Source organism: Rhinoderma darwinii (genome assembly GCF_050947455.1).
Source record: "Rhinoderma darwinii isolate aRhiDar2 chromosome 1 unlocalized genomic scaffold, aRhiDar2.hap1 SUPER_1_unloc_8, whole genome shotgun sequence".
Taxonomy (NCBI): Eukaryota; Metazoa; Chordata; class Amphibia; order Anura; family Rhinodermatidae; genus Rhinoderma; species Rhinoderma darwinii.
In genome coordinates this window covers 293,402-314,919 of record NW_027461672.1, presented here as the reverse complement: position 1 = coordinate 314,919, position 21,518 = coordinate 293,402, and the positions used below count along the sequence as shown (strand labels likewise).

The window sequence follows — 21,518 nt, the reverse complement described above, 5'->3', positions numbered from 1 at the left end:
TGCACTGTCACGTAGTTTCATGGCTAATCCTCCTTCTGAGAAGGATCCTGCTTGTATTTTACCCCTGGTATAATTGTTTCTGCCACTGATTCTGACTTAGCCTCTGACATCGCGGCTGATCAAGGTTCAGCTCCCGGGAACCTCCCTGGGGACAAACTGTTTGTCCCCCTGCAATACCGGCTAAGGGTACTCAGGGAAAACCATGACTCCGCTGTAATGGCAGGAAGGAGGTGAAGGGGAAGTGAGCCCTAATCTACCCACCGCCCTGTCCCTGCCTACTTGCAACGACCCGCCCTAGGCGACGAGGTACAACTGGGCGGCGGTCCCTACGCTGGCTAAGTGCACGGGAAGACAAACAGGGAACACGCAAGGGAAGGGGCAGTAGCCACGGAACGCCACGAGGAAACGGGGCGGCGAACGAACAGTCAGGACCAGGACGAAGTGAGTACACCCGAGCGGGCACGGAGACAGAAGCAAGCCAGGGGCAAAGCAAAGCAGGTCGAGCAGAACTGCAGCAAGGCAGAAGCACGGCAGAAGCAGGCTGGAGCAAGCAGCAGTGGGGCCAGGAATCCAAAAGAATTACAAGCACTGAGGGAGAGCACAGGGCAGGTAATAAAGGGCAGGGGGCGGAGCTAACTCCGACAGACCAGGCCGCGATAGGCTCTCCCACTCCTGAGCCTGCCACCCTGGTTGGTGGGAGATGGTGTCAGTCGAACAGGTCTGGCCTCAGGTGTGGATTGATTAATCCCAGGAGTATAGCTAGATGAAGTACCTGGCAGATCCCTAACAGTACTCCCCCTTTTATGAGGGGCCACCGGACCCTTACTAAGGGGACCCGGTTTAGTGGGGAAGAGGAGGTGGAACCTCCTGATCAATACCCCAGCGTGAACATCACGGGCAGATACCCAAGTCCTCTCCTCCGGCCCGTATCCTCTCCAATGGACCAGGTACTGGAGGGAGCCCTGGACCATCCTACTGTCCATAATCTTGGCCACCTCGAATTCCACCCCTTCAGGGGTGAGAACGGGAACAGGAGGTATCCTCGAGGGGGACCAGGATGGGGAGCAGCGTTTAAGGAGGGAGGCATGGAAGACGTCATGTATGCGAAAGGATGGGGGGAGCTCCAGACGGAAGGATACAGGGTTGAGGACTTCAATGATCTTATAAGGTCCAATAAATCGGGGAGCAAACTTCCTGGACGGGACCTTAAGGCGCAAGTTCCTGGACGACAACCAGACCAAATCCCCGACGACAAACCGGGGGTTAGCAGAACGTCTACTATCCGCCTGAATCTTTTGTGCGCTCTGGGACGCCTCTAGGTTCTTCTGAACCTGGGCCCAGACAGTGCACAGTTCCCGATGAACCTCCTCTACCTCAGGATTATTGGAACAACCAGGGGAGACGGAGGAGAACCTTGGGTTAAACCCGAAATTACAGAAAAACGGGGAGACCCCTGACGAGTTACTGACCCGGTTATTCAGGGAAAATTCAGCAAGGGGAAGGAATGAGACCCAATCGAATTGACAGTCAGAGATGAAACACCTTAAATATTGTTCCAGGGATTGGTTGGTCCTTTCCGTTTGGCCATTAGTTTCGGGATGGAAGGCGGAGGAGAAGGACAGATCAATCCAACTTTTTACAAAAAGCTCTCCAAAATAAGGAAACAAATTGTACCCCTCTGTCAGAAACGATATTGACTGGGGCCCCATGGAGACGCAGGATGTGTTTCACAAACAAAGAAGCTAACGTCTTGGCGTTAGGTAGCTTCTTAAGGGGCACAAAGTGGCACATCTTGCTGAAGCGGTCGACTACCACCCACACCACCGACTTGCCCTGAGATGGAGGCAAATCGGTGATAAAATCCATGGAGATATGGGTCCAAGGTCTCTGGGGGATGGGCAAGGAACGTAGTAGGCCCGCAGGTCGGGACCTAGGGGTTTTGGACCTAGCGCAAACCTCACAAGCGGCGACGTAAGCCCTAACATCTTTAGGCAACCCAGGCCACCAATAGTTTCTGGTAATGAGGTGTTTGGTGCCCAAGATGCCAGGATGACCAGATAGAGCGGAGTCATGGTTTTCCCTGAGTACCCTCAGCCGGTATTGCAGGGGAACAAACAGTTTGTCCCCAGGGACGTTCCAGGGAGCTGCACCCTGATCAGCCGCGATATCAGAAGCTAAATCAGAATCCGTGGCAGAGACGATTATACCAGGGGGTAAAATACAAACAGGATCCTTCTCGGAAGGAGGATTGGCCATGAAACTACGTGACAGAGCGTCAGCCTTAATATTCTTGGACCCAGCCCTATAGGTAACCAAGAAATTAAATCTGGTAAAGAATAGTGCCCACCGAGCTTGTCTAGGATTAAGCCTCCGGGCCGATTCTAGGAAAACCAGATTCTTGTGATCCGTAAGGACCGTTACCTGGTGTCTGGCCCCCTCCAGGAAGTGCCGCCACTCCTCAAAAGCCCATTTAATGGCTAGAAGTTCGCGGTTGCCAATATCATAGTTACTCTCCGTGGGCGAAAACTTCCTAGAAAAGTAAGCACAGGGGCGGAGATGGGTGAGGGAGCTGGTACCCTGGGACAAGACGGCCCCCACTCCCACCTCGGAAGCGTCAACCTCCACAATAAATGGCTCCTCTTGGTTGGGCTGAATCAGCACGGGGGCCGAGATAAAGCACTTCTTGAGAGTCTCAAAGGCCTGGACGGCCTCAGGGGGCCAATGGAGGACATCGGCACCCTTGCGGGTAAGGTCCGTAAGAGGCTTAGCGACGACCGAGAAGTTGGCAATAAATCTCCTGTAATAGTTGGCGAACCCTAAAAAACACTGTAACGCCTTAAGGGAGGCAGGTTGGACCCATTCCGCCACAGCTTGAACCTTGGCAGGGTCCATGCGGAATTCATGAGGAGTGAGGATTTGCCCTAAAAATGGTATCTCCTGTACCCCAAAGACACATTTTTCAGTCTTAGCAAACAGATTATTCTCCCGAAGGACCTGGAGCACCTTCCTGACATGCTCCACGTGGGAGGACCAGTCCTTGGAAAACACATCGGCGAAGTCCTGAACAAACTCAGGAAGCGTGTTTACCTCCTCCCGGGGAGAAATAGAGTTAACAGAAAGACATGACATAAGACATTCATTACCCCATTTGGTGAGATCCCCAGTATTCCAATCAAATGTGGGATTATGCAACTGCAACCAGGGAAGGCCTAAAACCAGATCAGACGATAATCCCTGCATCACCAGTACAGAGCACTGCTCCAAATGCATGGAGCCAACCAGGAGTTCAAAAACAGGAGTATGCTGAGTAAAATAACCATTAGCAAGGGGGGTTGAGTCGATTCCTACTACAGGGATAGGATAAGGTAAATCAATACAAGGCATCTTTAGAGACATAGCAAATTCCACAGACATGATATTAGCAGATGAGCCAGAATCCACGAAAGCACTGCCCGTGGCAGACCGGCCAGCAAACGAGACCTGAAAGGGAAGCAAAATTTTATTGCGTTTCACATTAACGGGAAATACCTGTGCGCCCAAGTGACCTCCCCGATGATCACTTAGGCGCGGAAGTTTTCCGGCTTCTTATTCTTGCGCCTGGGACAGGTGTTCAGTAGATGCTTGTCGTCCCCACAGTAGAAGCAGAGACCATTCATTCTGCGAAACTCCCTACGTTGTCGAGGGGACATGGAGGCCCCGAGTTGCATAGGTACCTCCGAGTCCTCCGTGGAGGGGCGAGGAGACGGGACCTCGGGGGGGATCGCAGAAAAGTCAGAGGGGAGCACACTGAAGCGTTCTAGCTGACGTTCCCTGAGACGTCGGTCAAGTCGTACTGCTAGGGCCATAACCTGGTCAAGGGAGTCAGGCGAGGGGTAGCTAACCAGCAGATCCTTCAGGGCGTCAGATAATCCTAACCTAAACTGGCACCTTAGGGCCGGATCGTTCCACTGAGAAGCTACGCACCACTTCCTAAAATCAGAACAGTATTCCTCAACCGGTCTCCTACCCTGACGTAAGGTCACCAGCTGACTCTCGGCTAAAGCAGTCCTGTCAGTCTCGTCGTAAATGAGTCCGAGGGCAGAGAAAAAACGATCAACAGAGGAAAGTTCAGGGGCGTCAGGAGCCAAGGAGAAGGCCCACTCTTGGGGCCCTTCCTGGAGTCGGGATATGATGATACCCACCCGCTGGTTCTCGGAACCTGAGGAGTGGGGCTTTAGGCGGAAATACAGTCTGCAACTCTCCCGGAAGGAGAGAAACGTCTTACGGTCCCCTGAAAACCGGTCAGGTAGCTTGAGGTCAGGTTCTAGAGGTGAGGTGAGGGGTACTACTAAAGCAGCGTCACCCTGATTGACCCTTTGGGCCAGGGCCTGGACCTGTAGGGAGAGGCCCTGCATCTGCTGGGTCAGGGTCTCAAGGGGGTCCATGATAGCGTCAGCGTAGGAGAAATGGTAGACTAGGTAAAGGCTTGTAATTATGTAATGGCAGGAAGGAGGTGAAGGGGAAGTGAGCCCTAATCTACCCACCGCCCTGTCCCTGCCTACTTGCAACGACCCGCCCTAGGCGACGAGGTACAACTGGGCGGCGGTCCCTACGCTGGCTAAGTGCACGGGAAGACAAACAGGGAACACGCAAGGGAAGGGGTAGTAGCCACGGAACGCCACGAGGAAACGGGGCGGCGAACGAACAGTCAGGACCAGGACGAAGTGAGTACACCCGAGCGGGCACGGAGACAGAAGCAAGCCAGGGGCAAAGCAAAGCAGGTCGAGCAGAACTGCAGCAAGGCAGAAGCACGGCAGAAGCAGGCTGGAGCAAGCAGCAGTGGGGCCAGGAATCCAAAAGAATTACAAGCACTGAGGGAGAGCACAGGGCAGGTAATAAAGGGCAGGGGGCGGAGCTAACTCCGACAGACCAGGCCGCGATAGGCTCTCCCACTCCTGAGCCTGCCACCCTGGTTGGTGGGAGATGGTGTCAGTCGAACAGGTCTGGCCTCAGGTGTGGATTGATTAATCCCAGGAGTATAGCTAGATGAAGTACCTGGCAGATCCCTAACATCCGCTCTATCTGGTCATCCTGGCATCTTGGGTACCAAACTCCTCATTACCAGAAACTATTGGTGGCCTGGGTTGCCTAAAGACGTTAGGGTTTACGTCGCCGCTTGTGAGGTCTGTGCTAGGTCCAAGACCCCTAGGTCCCGACCTGCGGGCTTACTACGTTCCTTGCCCATTCCCCAGAGACCTTGGACCCATATCTCCATGGATTTTATCACCATTTGCCTCCATCTCAGGGCAAGTCGGTGGTGTGGGTGGTAGTAGACCGCTTCAGCAAGATGTGCCACTTTGTGCCCCTTAAGAAACTACCTAACGCCAAGACGTTCGCTTCTTTGTTTGTGAAACACATTCTGCGTCTCCATGGGGCCCCAGTCAATATCGTTTCGGACAGAGGGGTACAATTTGTTTCCTTATTTTGGAGAGCTTTTTGTAAAAAGTTGGAGATTGATCTATCCTCCTCCGCCTTCCATCCCGAAACTAATGGCCAAACGGAAAGGACTAACCAATCCCTGGAACAATATTTAAGGTGTTTCATTTCTGACTGTCAATTTGATTGGGTCTCATTCCTTCCCCTCGCCGAATTTTCCCTGAATAACCGGGTCAGTAACTCGTCAGGGGTCTCCCCGTTTTTCTGTAATTTCGGGTTTAATCCTAGGTTCTCCTCCGTTTCCCCTGGTTGTTCCAATAATCCCGAGGTAGAGGACGTTCATCGGGAACTGTGCACAGTCTGGGCCCAGGTTCAGAAGAACCTAGAGGCGTCCCAGAGCGTACAAAAGATTCAGGCTGATTGTAGACGTTCTGCTAACCCCCGGTTTGTCGTCGGGGATCTGGTGTGGTTGTCGTCGAGGAACTTGCGCCTTAAGGTCCCGTCCAGGAAGTTTGCTCCCCGATTTATTGGACCTTATAAGGTCATTGAAGTCCTCAACCCTGTATCCTTCCGTCTGGAGCTGCCCCCATCCTTTCGCATACACGACGTCTTCCATGCCTCCCTCCTGAAACGCTGCTCCCCGTCCTGGTCCCCCTCGAGGAAACCTCCTGTTCCCGTTCTCACCCCTGAGGGGGTGGAATTCGAGGTGGCCAAGATTGTGGACAGTAGGATGATCCAGGGCTCCCTCCAGTACCTGGTCCATTGGAGAGGATACGGGCCGGAGGAGAGGACTTGGGTACCTGCTCGAGATGTTCACGCTGGGGTATTGATCAGGAGGTTCCACCTTCTCTTCCCCACTAAACCGGGTCCTCTTAGTAAGGGTCCGGTGGCCCCTCATAAAAGGGGGAGTACTGTAAAGGATCTGCCAGGCACTACGTCTGGGTATACTCCCAGGATTAATCAGTCGACACCTGAGGCCAGACCTCTGAGACTGACACCTGCTCCCACCAATCAGGGTGGCAGGCTCAGGAGTGGGAGAGCCTATCGCGGCCTGGTCAGTCAGAGTTAGCTCCGCCCCTTGTCCATTTATACCTGCCGTTTTCTCTTCCTCCTTGCTTGTTATTCTTCTTGGATTCCTGGCCCCACTGCTGCCTTGCTCCAGCCTGCTTCTGCCGTGCTTCTGCCTTGCTTCAGTTCCGTTTATCCTGCGTTGCTCTGCCCCTGGCTTGCTTCTGCTCCGTGCTCCCGTTTGTATACTCCACTACTTCCTGATCCTGACTGGCTCATTCACCGCTCCGTCTCCTCGCGGCGTTCCGTGGGCTACTGTATTCCCTTGCGTGTTCCCTGTTTGTACTCCTTGCACTTAGACAGTGTAGGGACCGCCGCCAAGTTGTACCCCGTCGCCTAGGGCGGGTCGTTGCAAGTAGGCAGGGACAGGGCGGTGGGTAGATTAGGGCTCACTTGTTCCCTTCACCTCCTTCCTGCCATTACAGTAACCTCCTACACTGTGTGTCGCCATTTTTTGAGCTAACACACAGTGTAGTAAGTTTACATACAGTAGTAAACACACACAAACACGGAACATACATTGAAATCTCTTACCTGCTCCTGCCGCCGCGGCTCCCTCCGGCCCGTCCGCTCCGTCTGCTGCCGCTGGTCCAAGTGCACATGTCCGGAAGCCGCGACCGGAAGTAGTAATATTACTGTTCCTTCCGGTCCACAGGAAAATGGCGCCGGACGGCGCCAATTTCAAATTGGACTGTGTGGGAGCGGCGCATGCGCAGTTCCCACACAGACGCCGTACACACAAGTGAATGGGACGGGAGCCGTTCGCAGTCCCTATGGGACTGTGGCTGCCGTATTCCATGTCTGTATGTGTCGTTAATCGACACATACAGAGATGGAACAAAAAATGGCAGCCCCCATAGGGAAGAAAAAGTGTAAAAATAAGAAAAAGTAAAACACAAACACACAAATAAATATAAACGTTTTTAATAAAGCACTAACATCTTTAACATATAAAAAAATAATTTGTGATGACACTGTTCCTTTAAATATCTTTGCAGGATGTCAGAATAGCCTCCCAGAGCTTCTGTTTTGATGTGAACTGCCTCCCACCCTCATAGATATTTTGCTTGAGGATGCTCCAAAGGTTCTCAATAGTGTTGAGGTCAGGGGAACATGGGGGCCACACGATGAGTTTCTCTCCTTTTATGCCCATAGCAGCCAATGACACAGAGGTATTCTTTGCAGCATGAGATTGTCCATTGTCATGCATGAAGTTAATTTTGCTACGGAAGGAACGGTTCTTCTTTTTGTACCACGGAAGAAAGTGGTCAGTCATAAACTCTATGTACTTTGCAGAGGTCATTTTCACACCGTCAGAGACCCTAAAGGGGCCTACCAGCTCTCTCCCCATGATTCCAGCCCAAAACATGACTCCGACTCTGCCACCTCCTTGCTGATGTCGCAGCCTTGTTGGGACATGGTGGCCATTCCCCAACCATCCACTACTCCATCCATCTGGACCATCCAGGGTTGCACTGCACTCATCAGTAAACAACACGGTTTGAAAATTAGTCTTCATGTATTTCTGAGCGCACTGCAACCGATTCTGCTTGTGAGCATTGTTTAGGGGTGGCCGAATAATAGCTTTATGCACACTTGCAAACCTTTGGAGTATCCTACACCTTGAGGTTTGCGGGACTCCAGAGGCACCAGCGGCTTCAAATACCTGTTTTCTGCTTTGCAATGGCATTTTAGCAGCTGCTCTCCTAATCCTATTAATTTGTCTGTCAGAAACCTTCCTCATTATGCATTTATCTGAACGAACCCGTCTGTGCTCTGAATCAGCCACAAATCTTTTCACAGTACGATGATCACGCTTAAGTTTTCTTGAAATATCCAATGTTTTCATACCTTGTCCAAGGTATTGCACTATTTCACGCCTTTCGGCAGCAGAGAGATCCTTATTCTTTCCCATATTGCTTGAAACCTGTGGCCTGCTTAATAATGTGGTACGTCCTTCTTAAGTCGTTTTCCTTTGATTGGGCACACCTGGCAAACTATTTATCACAGGTGTCTGAGATTGTTTACAATGATCCAAAGAACCCTAAGACACAAAACCATCCATGAGTTTAATTGAAAAACAAATAATTAATTGTTTATGACACTTAAATCCAATATGCATAATAATTTGGAACACGGAGTAGATAGATTCCTTGAGGGGTGTAGTTTCCCAAATGGGGTCACTTTTGGGGGTTTCCACTGTTTTGGCCTCTCATGGGCTTTGCAACTGAAACATGGCACCTGAAAAACAATCTAGCAAAATTTGAGCTCCAAAAGCCAAACGGCCAATCCTTCCCTTCTGAGCCCTGCCGTGGATCCAAACAGCAGTTTATTACCAAATATGGGGTATTTCCGTACTTTGCTTTACAAATGTTGTGGTTCTTTTTCTCCTTTATCTATTGTGAAAATGGAAAAATCTGAGCTAAAACGACATTTTATTAGAAAAAAAAATGTAGATTTTCATTTTCAGAGCTTAATTATACTAAATTCAGCAAAAAAAACTGTGGGGTCATAATGCTCGCTATATCCCTTGATAAATTCCTTGAGGAGTGCAGTTTGCCAAATGGTGTCTTTTTTGGGGTGTTTTCTTTGTTTTGGCCCCACAAGACCTCTTCAAACCCGACATGGTGCCTAAAACATATTCTAATAAAAAGAAGGCCCCAATATCCACTAGGTGCTCCTTTGTTTCTGAGGCCTGTGTTTCCATCCAGTAGCACACTAGAGCCACACATGGGATATTTCTAAAAACTGCAGAATCTGGGCAATAAATATTGAGTTGCGTTTCTCTGGTAAAACCTTCTGAGTTACAGAATTTTTTTTTTATTAAAACTGATTTTCTGCAAAAAAAATATAAAAATGACATTTGTAAATTTCCCCTTTAATTTGCTTTCTTGTGAAACGTCTAAAGGGTTAAGAAACTTTCTAAATGCTGTTTTGAATACTTTGAGGGGTTCCGTTTTTAAAATCGGGTGATTTATAGGGCGTTTATAGAATATAATGCCCTCAAAACCAGTTCAGAACGGAACCGGTCCCTAAAATAAGGCTTTTTATATTTTCTAAGAAATTTGAGAAATTGCTGCTAAAGTTCTAAGCCTTGTAACGTTCTAGAAAAATAAAAAGGACGTTAAAAAAACAATGCAAACACAAAGAAGACATATGGAATATGTGAAATAGTAGCTATTTTGTGTGGTATTACTATCTGTCTTACAAGCAGATACATTTAAATGTAAAAAAAAAAATGTCTGCAAAATTTTGGTGTTTTTCATAAATAAACACTGAATGTGTCAACCAAATTTTACCACTAACTTAAAGTCCAATGTGTCACGAGAAAACACTCTCAGAATCGCTTAAAAAAATAAAAGCATTCCAAAGTTATTACCACTTCAAGTGGTCCTTAAGGCCAAAACAGGCTTAGTCACTAAGGGGTTAAAGGACACACTGAGTGTGTAGTAAACACGCACACTTGTACCTTATAGGAAAGATTGTTGCTATTTGCATGAGACTTGAACGGAGCTAGTAGTCTAACACACTAATTTTGGCTAACACAAATACCAAAGACTTTTTTTTTTTTTTTTACACCGAACAAGGAAAGAACCAAGGAGTCTCTAAGTCAAAAAAATATATATACATAATCTTTTTATTTGACAATATTACACTGTTTACACAAAATGAGTTTCTAAAAATGAATCACAAATAAAAGCATGGCCGCCACATGGGTCAACTGTTAATCAAATATGGTCATGTAAGTAAAGACATATTAAAGTATACCTCAAGACAACAGTATAGGTAGCATGATATAGATAAGGTGAGGTATACTGGCTACAGGTGATATGTTAAACTGCTTCAAAAAGTCGGTAAGAGGGATGTTACTCCCATGCATGAAAAGTGCAATAGAAATAGGACTGAATGAACAATGTGTTATAATGTCCAAAAAAGAGAGCTAATGCATGTATAGATACTAGGCTAATAACCATATATATGTAAAGGCCCAAATACCAAAAAAGCAGCGAACAATAGACCAAGGAGTACTAGCAAAGTACTAACCCATGTAGCTGAGACTCCAAGAATGGCAGCCGGCCCCAACGCGTTTCGGCTTCCACCTTCGTCTGGGGGTGGCATCTACAAATATATCCCTCCTATTTATCTAACCTAGGGACCAATCAGGAAACGATTGGCCAGGTGAAAATATTATACAATACAATTACCTCAATCAGCTGTGGCGTCATGTCCGCGTTTATCAGTAGACAAACATCACATGGTGTGGGCATCATGTGATACGCGATGAGTGCGCCGCGTGATGATGTCACAGCGGCGCCCTTCATCCCGCGCACATCAAGATGCCGACTCCTAGTGAGTTGCTAAGGACGCCAGCGCATGCGCACTAGATTGAGGCATGTTGATGATAATTCCACCAAGTACAATATGTACGTATAGAAAGAGATTACACACCGTGCAATAGAATTAAGATATTCAATGTTTATAAGTGTATCAGTACCCATAGCGGTCTATGAAAATATATGGTTTTTAACACAAGGAAAGCACCTTTGTGATATACAGCACAAGATCTTCAAGAAATTGCATAATAGATTATATTAAAATACGTGACTTTATATTAAAAGAAATATTGACTCGTAGGTGAGCATGGATTAAATCATATTCACACAGAATATACTGTGTTTAAAAATACAAATTAGTGTATATACATATATTTTTTTTGTATTTTTTATATTTTTTTTATAAAGTGAATAAGTAAGTGTTGTATATGACAGGAAAATATATACATATATATACATGCAAAATATACGTCGCAAACGCATGACAATATATTATATAAAGTGAATATAGAAATAGATATATATCATATAGTGATGAATAATTATTGTCATACTCATGTATATATGTACATAGATCATATGCATATATAATCGGGTAAAAAAAATAAAAAAAAAAAATATATATATATATATATATATATAAAAATTTGTGTACAAAGTAAATTAGTGCTAATATAATACATAAGGGTATAAAAATATATACATTTCGATACTAAAGTGCAATAGTGTGAAAATTCATAGAATTTACAAATTTGTTAAAAATTATACATTTCATTATTTTATTTTACGCTGCCATATATAGACTACTGCAGGAATTAGAAATGCACGTTCAATATTGGGACATGAAATGCACCCTCCACAAGGGGAACACCCCATTTAGGGCCCTTGGTCCCAAAGAATCTAATTCCCTGTGAAACTGGGGTATAAAAACTTCTGACCAAATGGTCTTTCAGATTTTTAGCACGACGGTAGGTTACAGACGGCAGTGTAGGCAATATTTTATTGAGTATCGGATCGGCTTTCAGAATCGGCCAGTATCTCTTTAAGTGATCTTTCATCTCTTCCCAGCGAGAATGATATGGTGTGATAAATCTCACCTCGTTGATTTTATTTTCTCGAACCGCTGGTTGTAATAGTTTGTTTCTCTCCTTTTCTTGAGCTCTTTTTTTCGCTTTCCTGATACACCGATTACTGTAGCCCCGATGCATGAACCTATATTCTAAGTCCTTAGCCTGTTTTCTGAAATCTTCCTCCCTAGAACACGTACGCTTTAGTCTAAGAAATTGACCTGTGGGAATAGCAGCAATAGTTTGTTTCGGATGTGCAGAGGTAGCGTGTAAAAGAGAATTTACAGATGTCTCTTTCCTGAATAGATCAATTTGGACATCACCATTTTCATCACATTGGATTTTGATGTCCAAAAAATCTACTTGTTTTTTGTCACATTTGTATGTGAGTTTGATATTCTGATCGTTCAGATTTAATTCTGCCATAAATTGCTGCAATTGTTCAAGAGTCCCCTGCCAGATCAAGAAGATATCGTCAATGAAGCGAGCCCAGAAAATGACTTGGTTCATTGACGTACCGTGATCTGACAGGAATAAATTTCTCTCCCACAGCCCCAGGAACAAATTGGCATATGAGGGCGCACAAGATGCCCCCATTGCCGTTCCCTGGAGTTGTAGGTAGAATGACTCATTGAACGTAAACACATTGTGTGTCAAGGCGAAGTCTAATAATACACCAAGCAGTTTAATGAGCCCTTCCTCCAAATTACTCATACTCAAGAAAAAATTGGTAGATTTGATCCCATCGTGGTGTCTAATGCTGGTATAGAGCGATTCAACGTCGCAGGTGACGAACCACGTGTCGACATCTAGATGGGTGCATTCCAATTTCTGTAAGAGATCTGATGAGTCCCTAATATAGGAGGGTAAACATTCCACTAATGGCTTAAGATAATAATCTATAAATTTACAGATATTCTCTGTAAAATTACCTTGGCCAGAGATGATCGGTCTTCCTGGTGGAGTCTTTATATTTTTATGGACTTTTGGCAAAAGATACAATGTCGCTACTACAGGTATTGGAACAATATAAATCTTTGGTCACAACTCCATCGTCCATCGCTTGTTTTAGAATTTTAGCCAGTTGTTCACTATAGGAAGAAATAGGGTTGAATGTTAGTTTTTTGTACTATTTTTTATCCCTTAACTGACGATTCGCTTCGTTTTCGTACATTGTCCTCGGCCACACAACAATGTTTCCCCCTTTGTCGGCGGGTTTGTAAATGACATCTCTAAGATTTTTTAACTTATGAAGGCTTTCTCTTTCATTTTTAGATAGATTGTCGTTAACCAAAGTTGTTGATATTTTATCAAATTCTTTGGATACTGTTTTCACGAATGTATCAATTGCTGGGCATAGGAATAGAGGTGGAAATTTGGCCGATTTTCTTTTAATGCAATCAGGAATGGCTCTTACCTGTGTGTCATCTTGTTCACCCATAAGTGTTTCTAGATCTCTTAATGTAGTCCTTTCCTCAACAGTTTCAAAGATCTGATCCTCTTCCTTATAGTGCCATCTCTTGAACATCAAGGTTCTGGCAAACAGGTTCAGATCTTTTATTGCTGTAAATGCATCAAATGGTGCAGTTGGTGAGAAAGTCAAACCTCTGCTTAATACATTTATATCAGTTACAGAAAGTATATGTTCTGACAAATTGATTACCTTGGGGTTTCGATCCAAGGACTCGGCAGGTCTGTTGGCTCTCCTTTTATTATAGCCGCTATCTTTATAATCAAATTTGCGTTTGGATCTAATGGGTCTTTGACTAAGTGTGAGGGACTGTGGTGTTGTTACTTCATTCTCACTCTGAAGTGAAGTGGAGGACATAGATGATGATGTACTCAAATTTCCCTGACGTTCTTTCCATCTCCAACGATATACTCTATGTTGAGATGCATCATTTTGATCTCTTACAAGTTTTTTGGTCTTTATGACTTGAATCTCCTTCTCCCAGATCTCAAACTGTTTATCCAAATGATGGCTAAACAGTGAGAGATTTTCTGGTGTGGTAATCTCTTTCAGTGTAATATGTAGTGCCTCGATTTCACCATCTATTGTTTCTAATGTTCCTTTATTGAGGCCTATAAGTAGATTCATAAACTTTTTAGAACATATATTACAGGCTTCTTCCCAATCAGAAATGAAGCTCTCATTATCTATGGGGAAGGAGGGAAATAGCTGTATGCGCAGCCCCCTAGGTATTAGCCCTTTCTGTATGTACTGTTCGAGAAAGGCTCTGTTCCACCAGGTTTTTGTTCGTCTATGGAGTAAGTTCTTAAGTTTCCTTTGTATGTCTAGACTGTTTCTCTGATCACTGGTGCTAGTATCTGTGGACTCATTATTAAAAACAGATTCAATTTTGGACTGCCAGGCACGTTCTCTGGCTTTGTAGTCCATCGGGATTGTGATGCCCAATTCTGTAATAAATACAGACAAAAATACAATAAATCCTATATACAGGGCATGCATGCTGCATCATCTGGCACAATATATATGTATCCTCCCTTATAACTTACGACTGTACTCCCAAAATATATTACACCGAACAAGGAAAGAACCAAGGAGTCTCTAAGTCAAAAAAATATATATACATAATCTTTTTATTTGACAATATTACACTCTTTACACAAAACGAGTTTCTAAAAATGAATCACAAATAAAAGCATGGCCGCCACATGGGTCATTGACGATATCTTCTTGATCTGGCAGGGGACTCTTGAACAATTGCAGCAATTTATGGCAGAATTAAACCTGAACGATCAGAATATCAAACTCACATACAAATGTGACAAAAAACAAGTAGATTTTTTGGACATCAAAATCCAATGTGATGAAAATGGTGATGTCCAAACTGATCTATTCAGGAAAGAGACATCTGTAAATTCTCTTTTACACGCTACCTCTGCACATCCGAAACAAACTATTGCTGCTATTCCCACAGGTCAATTTCTTAGACTAAAGCGTACGTGTTCTAGGGAGGAAGATTTCAGAAAACAGGGTAAGGACTTAGAATATAGGTTCATGGATCGGGGCTACAGTAATCGGTGTATCAGGAAAGCGAAAAAAAGAGCTCAAGAAAAGGAGAGAAACAAACTCTTACAATCAGCGGTTCGAGAAAATAAAATCAACGAGGTGAGATTTATCACGCCATATCATTCCCGCTGGGAAGAGATGAAGGATCACTTAAAGAGATACTGGCCGATTCTGAAAGCCGATCCGATACTCAATAAAATATTGCCTACACTGCCGTCTGTAACCTACCGTCGTGCTAAAAATCTGAAAGACCATTTGGTCCGAAGTTTTTATACCCCAGTTCCACAGGGAATTAGATTCTTTGGGACCAAGGGCCCTAAATGGGGTGTTCCCCTTGTGGAGGGTGCATTTCATGTCCCAATATTGAACGTGCAGAAGAGTTTACTGATTCTGAGAGAAGTAAAACATTCAAAATTGTGTGGCACATTACATGTGCTACACGCGGGGTGGTATACTATGCAGTGTGTCCATGCAACAAAGTATACATAGGATTGACCACACGCGAATTCCGAATCAGAGTACGTGAACATGTGCGGGATATTGAATCCACAAAGGAGGTCAATGATACTGATAAAATAGAAAAATTGAAAACTATTCCACGCCATTTTAAACAGTATCACAATTGCAATTCCAGATTATAAAAGGTACGAGGAATAGACCATGTGGAATTAAATATAAGAGGTGGAGATTTGATGAAGAAATTACTGAGATTGGAAAGTAAATGGATCTGGACTTTGAAGACCATGCAGCCGAGAGGCTTAAACGAATCGCATGGGTATGCCGCGTTTCTCTGATCACTGTGTATGTGTTTGTGTGGCATCATTTTTAATTTTATTTTTGTGATGTAATAATACTTTTGTGATTTTAACATATGTTCCTTTTCTCTCCTAGTTTCTCTTTCCTAGTTTACCAGATGTAGACGTGTATGAAATACTATCGATATTCAGTGATGCATTATTTTCGCAGTGAAAGACAACAAACTATGCCAAAGCGTTGTGTTACATTGATTTATATACATAGAGTAACTTGCTTTTCAGATGTTTTCTAATTCCTGCAGTAGTCTATATATGGCAGCGTAAAATAAAATAATGAAATGTATAATTTTTAACAAATTTGTAAATTCTATGAATTTTCGCACTATTGCACTTTAGTATCGAAATGTATATATTTTTATACCCTTATGTATTATATTAGCACTAATTTACTTTGTACACAAATTTTTATATATATATATATATATATATATATATATATATCAGATATAAAAAAATGGCGACAGCACCCTGCAACACTAATGCCACCTAAACCACTAAATATAAATAGATATGCACTAAAGCTCAATCTACCTACAAATAGGGAGGTTCTTAGTGCACATTTTGATCAAAAAGTGTTAGCCCACCTGCCACGACAAGGCGACCTCTGTAAGGTGGGAACCTACGCTGCACATACACCCAGAACTGGGACTAAGCCTACATATATACCTGGGGATGGTAGGATCCAGCATTGAACTGATTAAAATCACCCATATATATATTTTTTACCCGATTATATATGCATATGATCTATGTACATATATACATGAGTATGACAATAATTATTCATCACTATATGATATATATCTATTTCTATATTCACTTTATATAATATATTGTCATGCGTTTGCGACGTATATTTTGCATGTATATATATGTATATATTTTCCTGTCATATACAACACTTACTTATTCACTTTATTTCACTATATAAAAATAAAAAAAATATGTATATACACTAATTTGTATTTTTAAACACAGTATATTCTGTGTGAATATGATTTAATCCATGCTCACCTACGAGTCAATATTTCTTTTAATATAAAGTCACGTATTTTAATATAATCTATTATGCAATTTCTTGAAGATCTTGTGCTGTATATCACAAAGGTGCTTTCCTTGTGTTAAAAACCATATATTTTCATAGACCGCTATGGGTACTGATACACTTATAAACATTGAATATCTTAATTCTATTGCACGGTGTGTAATCTCTTTCTATACGTACATATTGTACTTGGTGGAATTATCATCAACATGCCTCAATCTAGTGCGCATGTGCTGGCGTCCTTAGCAACTCACTAGGAGTCGGCATCTTGATGTGCGCGGGATGAAGGGCGCCGCTGTGACATCATCACGCGGCGCACTCATCGCGTATCACATGATGCCCACACCATGTGATGTTTGTCTACTGATAAACGCGGACATGACGCCACAGCTGATTGAGGTAATTGTATTGTATAATATTTTCACCTTGCCAATCGTTTCCTGATTGGTCCCTAGGTTAGATAAATAGGAGGGATATATTTGTAGATGCCACCCCGAGACGAAGGCGGAAGCCGAAACGCGTTGGGGCCGGCCGCCATTCTTGGAGTCTCAGCTACATGGGTTAGTACTTTGCTAGTACTCCTTGGTCTATTGTTCGCTGCTTTTTTGGTATTTGGGCCTTTACATATATATGGTTATTAGCCTAGTATCTATACATGCATTAGCTCTCTTTTTTAGACATTATAACACATTGTTCATTCAGTCCTATTTCTATTGCACTTTTCATGCATGGGAGTAACATCCCTCTTACCGACTTTTTGAAGCAGTTTAACATATCACCTGTAGCCAGTATACCTCACCTTATCTATATCATGCTACCTATACTGTTGTTTTGAGGTATACTTTAATATGTCTTTACTTACATGACCATATTTGATTAACAGTTGACCCATGTGGCGGCCATGCTTTTATTTGTGATTCATTTTTAGAAACTCGTTTTGTGTAAACAGTGTAATATTGTCAAATAAAAAGATTATCTATATATATTTTTTTGACTTAGAGACTCCTTGGTTCTTTCCTTGTTCGGTGTAATATATTTTGGGAGTACAGTCGTAAGTTATAAGGGAGGATACATATTTATTGTGCCAGATGATGCAGCATGCATGCCCTGTATATAGGATTTATTTAAATACCAAAGACTGCTGCACTTAGGTTTAAACTATTGAAATGCTTCGCTCAGTGTCAGCCCTGGTTATTGAGGCACAAATCGCGCTGAGTAAACGGATTACAGAAGCAAACCAAAAGTGTAACAGTATTGTACGTCGCTCTCACTTATTTCTAGTGAGAGCAAGCTCCTAAAGCTTGTGTGTCAGATAGAGATTGCAGAAATCAGATGTTATGTGAGTGGAGCTGCGATAAACCATGCCACACTATTACCACAGGTGGACATTCGGCCCAACAGACACCGCACTGCTTATACAGACTAGCGTAACTCCTCGCTAGTCTGTAAGAATTGCTCCGCTATGCAAACGCTGTGTTTAGGCAGAGCGGGGCAAATAGAGTTCAAGCCTACAAGCATAAATTACCATTCTTCGATTAAACTTTCCCTTATGTACAGCTGGGTTGTCCCGACTGGCGTTGGAAAAAAATACAAAAGAAGAGCAATGAAGCTAATAAGGTGCATGGAGAATCTAAGCTATGAGGAAAGATTAAAAGGTATTAAACCGATTTAGCCTTGAAAACAGACGACTAAGGGGGACATGATAAACTTATATAAATATATGAATGGCACACACAAAAAATATGGTGAAATCCTGTTCCATGTAAAACACCTCCTCAAAAAACATGGGGTACTCCCTCCGTCTGGAGAAAAAAAGGTTCGATCTGCAGAGGAGACAAGCCTTACTTACTGTGAATCTATGAAATAGCAGACCGCAGGAGCTGGTCACAGTGGCTACAGTAGATGGCTTTAAAAAAGGCTTAGATAATTTCCTAGAACGTAAAAATATCAGCTCCTATGTCAATGTGTAGAATTTTTGATTCATCCCTTCCCTTCTCCCATCCCTTGGTTGAACTTGATGGACATGTGTCTTTTTTCAACCGTACTATGTAACTGTAAGGTCCGCAACCTGTCGTTCCCACTCACCCCTCGACCGCAGACTCCCGAGTGCTGACTGGCATCTCCTTCCTAGGAGTTTCCAGCACTCACTCACGCTCCTAGGGTGCGCGCGCTCGTGCCCGGCCTCAAAGGGCCAGCAAGCACACATGAAAAATAACACTAATCAGCCCTAATTACCCTGGACTATAAAAAGGGCTTTGCCCTTTCACTCTTTGCCTGAGCATTGTTGTGTATTCCCATGTTAGTCTTGCAAATAGTTGCTTAGTTGTTTCCGGTTCCCAGAGTTCCCGTGCCCTGCTACGTGTATCCCGTGCTGTGTTTGTTCCTGTGCCCTCTCTAGTGTTGGAGTCGTGTTGTGCCATCTGCTATACCTGCTGTCATAAACCACGTCTGGCGTCATCTGCCACTCCTGGTATCATCCGCCACATTTTGCATCACCTGCCGTCAAAGTTCCATCTGTGCATAAGCCGCTGCTACTGTCTGGACTATTACAGGTACCCTTGTGCTTGTACTTTGCATAGACTTGGTGCACTGTTTAGCCAGCTGCTACCCCGCTACGGCGGTGCGGCCTAGTGGGTCCACATGCCAACGGGCCGTAACAGTAAGCTCAGGCCATGGACCCCGCTGGTCACAAGTCATACAGGCAGACATGCGAGATCTTTGCTAACGACATGACCAACTTCTCCAGGCGGTGAATGCCATTGCACATCGGCTAGATGCACAAGCTGCAGTCTTCGCGGCACCTGTTCCTCCTGCTGTTCTTCTTGCTACATCTCCTGTCAGTACTAGTGACTATCCCCGATTCTCCCTGCCACTACCTCCTCGCTATGACGGGGACGCGAGGACCTGCAGGGGGTTTCTGAACCAATGCCAGATTGACTTCAGAGTGCATGCAAAGGCCTTTCCTTCTGATGCAAGGATCGCCTTCATAATCTCTCTCCTTACTGGCAAGGCCCTGGCATGGGCGTACCCCATTTGGGACAACCAGGAACCAAAGATCCACGACTTAGAGTTTGTTTTTTTTACAGACTTTACGTATAGTATTTGAGGAACCTGCGAGAGTCTCTACTGCAGCTGCATCACTGCTGACCCTTTGCCAGGGAGACTTCCCCATGGGTGAGTACGACATTCAGTTTCATACCATGGCCTGGAACAACGAGGCCTTGGTGGCTACATTCTGGCAGGGACTGTCTTCTATGATTAAAGACAGGTCCGCGGCAAACTTTATCCAACAGGATCTAGTGGATCAGCTCCAGTTGCAGACGGTTTCCTTGGAGACACCCTTGGCTGTTGCCTCTGTGAATGGACATCCTCTGCCCGATCCTATGGTGTCTGTGACCAAGCCACTGAAGCTCCAAGTGGGAGCCCTTCATATCAAACAGATTACATTCCTCATCTTGCCTAAAGCTGTGAATCTTGTTTTGCTGGGCCTGCGTTGGCTCCGGCTTCATGACCCAGTCCTGGACTGGAATTTCGGGGATCTCCAATGGGGCTCCAAATGTCTCCACCGCTGCCTGTTAGAGATCCATCCTGTTTAGCCTTCTGTCTCAGTCGTTAACGGGATTACCCACTCATTATTTGCAGTTTGCAGACGTCTTCAGCAAGAAGGAGGCTCAGATGCTTCCCCCACACCGGGCGTACGACTGTCCGATTGAACTGGTTCCTAATGCCTCCCTGTGGATGGGTATATCCACTCTCCTTGCCAGAGACTCCGTCTAGGTCAACGAGAATCTGGAGAGGGGTTTCATACGAAAATCCTCTTCCGCGGCCGGGGGCCAGTTTCTTCTGCGTTAAAAATTAAGACGGATCTCTTCGACCCTGCATTGACTACCGTGGTCTCAACCAGATCGCAGTCAAGAATAAAGACCCGTTGCCACTAATATCCGAACTATTTGACCGCGTACGTGGAGCCAGGATTTTCTCTAAACTAGACTTGCATGCGGCTTACAATTTAATCTGAATCCATCAAGATGATGAGTGAAAGACGGCATTCAACACTCAAGACGGGCACTACAAATACTTGGTGATGCCTATCGGACTGTGTAACGCACCCGCAGTCTTCCAGGAATCAATGATATATTCCAAGACCTCCCCTATTTCTGTGTTGTGGTCTATCTTGATGATATTTTGATAATCTCTCCAGATCAGACGACACATTGGAGGCATGTCCGTCAAGTTCTGCTGCGTTTAAGGGAGAATCGTCTGTATGTCAAGCTTTAGAAGTGCATTTTTGATAAAAATTCTCTGCCCTTCTTGGGCTACACCATCTCGGATCAGGGTCTCAAGATGGATCCTGAGAAAGAAAAGTGCGTCCTGGAATGGCCACGTCCTCGGAGACTGCGGTCCATAAAGCGTTTTATTTTGGATTCGCCAACTTCTACCGGCAGTTTATCCCAAACTTCTCATCATTGACGGCCCCCATCACTATTCTTACCAAGAAAGGTATGAACGCCAAGGTGTGGACTCCAGAGGCAAAATCAGCATTTAATAGCCTCAAGAAAGTCTTCACTTCAGCCTCAATCCTCCATCATCCTGACATGTCTCGGCAGATCTCATTGGAGGTGGACGCTTCCTCTGTTGGTACAGGTGCACTACTGTTCCAAAGAAGTTTAAAAAGAAAGGCAGTGGTGTGTGGCTATCACTCGAGACTTTTTTCCCCTGCATAGCGCAATTACTCTATTG

General features: G+C 44.5%; 1 long non-coding RNA gene across 1 annotated transcript in view; it reads left to right on the top strand.

Annotated features, from left to right (window-relative positions):
• Positions 1-15,922, top strand: part of LOC142674690 (uncharacterized) — a 28,876-nt gene extending 12,954 nt beyond the window's left edge. Inside the window, exons 2-3 of the long non-coding RNA XR_012851802.1 lie at positions 15,553-15,693; positions 15,810-15,922. This is a non-coding gene — a long non-coding RNA (uncharacterized LOC142674690). The remainder of the gene's footprint in view (positions 1-15,552; positions 15,694-15,809) is intronic.
• The last annotated feature ends 5,596 nt before the right edge of the window (positions 15,923-21,518 follow it).